Below are 2,022 nucleotides of genomic sequence, written 5' to 3'. Positions count from 1 at the left end.
CTCCAAACCAGAACATGCACACACAACAGCAAAACTGTATTATAATAATATAATTTAAATGCAGCCATATAATTTAAAACCAAAAAACACAGCATGCTCCAAAACTAGAGATACATTTTTTTTTGTGCAGCAAGCAGAGCATCCACCAGCAAACAAGGAAAAAGAGCACACAAGTATGAGTGAAAGATACTGTCATCGTGGGCTTTAGTCACCATGGCAGTGAGACTGGGCATGGGTGAAATTCTGCACTGTCTACCTACAAAATCAGTGCTACAGCCTGAAACTCTGCTTTTTACCTTCATAAAAACACTGCTTGTGAAACTCTGAAGCTCCTACTTTCCCCCCACTCCCCGAAATAATAATAGAAATTGTATTTTCAAAGTTACAGTGAGAAAAAAAAAAACATGTTTTCACTTGGTTGCTGTTTATAAGCTACCTCAGTGTGATAGCTTTTGCTACATGAGAAATTCATGGTTTAAAAAACATTGAAAAGCCACAGGCAATGTCTGAGTTTGTAGTGAACTGTGAAGGTGAAAGAAAAGCACACACACCCACACTCAATTTTGAATTTTTGTCTTGTCATTTATACCCAGATAGAGCCAAAGGGAGAGCTGAATAGATTTGGTAGAGAAGCAAGATTCATCTGGAGCAGAGTTTGGCTAGAAAGGAAACACAAAATCCTTCAAATAAACATGAGGCACATGTTTGTAATGGCTCAAAAATGCACTGTCTGCAGGTGAAAACTGTCCTTCAGGCAGGGACCTAAACTGGGCAGGAAAAGCTGCATGGTCTGGGATGTTATGAAATCTAAATTTAAATCCAGGGCTTGGTTTGAGGCTGGGGGTGCCCCCTGTTCCAGRACTTATAAACCTTGCTAAATTCTTTGTGGTTCTGCAGGAAAGGAAAAATAACCTGAAATACTAAGTTGCAAAAGATCCTGTAGCTTTCTCCTGAGCACCCCTGGATTTTTACAACCTCTGACAACCTGTGGAGTTTTCCCTTCTGGAATTGGTGTTTTTGGAGTACCTGCACTGTCACCCCTGAGGGTTCCACTGACTCTGCCCCAGCTCACAGGGACAGGCAGGGGCAGCTCAGGCTGCCAAAAAAAAACAAAGCATTAAAGAAAGGAATTAGGTCCTYCCCAAGGGAATGGCCATTTTTTTGTATTTTCCAATATATAACAGCTAAATACTCACATTGTGCTGATATTGCCTTGCTAATGAATAACCTGTACCACTCTGGGGTTTATAATACTGCTCTTTTAAAATGTTTTGTTTCCATTGAATCTTCATTTGAACAGAAATAGGGAATACAGTGAAGGAGATTCACAATAGCTGTGGTATCTGTTTAGTTTTGGAAAGAACTATTTCAGAAGTCAAGCAGCTTGAGTCTGAGCTTTTTCATCTGTGCAATGGCAAAAGTGGAAGGGTYCCTCCAGAGATGGAWGCAGGAGRACAAGAAACATTAATGTGTTTCTTRTTCACCACAAAAATATAMAAGTAAATTCTTCTGACACTTATCCCATTTGGAATTGTATAWTTTTTCAATAATGCTTTGAAAAGTAGCAACCAAATTCAAATGTTTGGCTTTGCTGGGCAGAACTGTTGTGATTTATTCCAGAGTATAGGATTAAAGGCCTCTTTTGCAGAAAAAGTTTGGATAGTTCTATTTGGCATTTGTATTAWCCAAAAGAGTGGTTCAGAACAGCTACTCCTTGAGCACAATGAGCCAGGAATTACTATAAATAATCACATTTTATCATCAGCTGTCACATCATCTTAGCAGCTGTCAGGGGGTACAGCAAGAAATTTGTGATTGTCCAAAGAGCAAAATTGAGTCTGGAGTCATGTAAAAAGTCATCACCAAATAATTGTAGGTATAAGTTCACATCAAAAAATAAAAAATAAACAAAGAACCTTAAAAATAAACAAAGAGCATCATATAGTGAACATACATTTATACTTAGAAATTTCATTTTCTCTGCACTTCTGCCCCTTCAGACCTTTGAATGGAACCTGATAG

This window comes from Malurus melanocephalus, unplaced genomic scaffold (genome assembly GCF_030028575.1).
Source record: "Malurus melanocephalus ecotype Western Australia unplaced genomic scaffold, MMel_1.1 scaffold_250, whole genome shotgun sequence".
Classification (NCBI taxonomy): Eukaryota; Metazoa; Chordata; class Aves; order Passeriformes; family Maluridae; genus Malurus; species Malurus melanocephalus.
The sequence above is the reverse complement of the archived record's forward strand: the minus strand, read 5'-3'. Positions refer to the sequence as shown.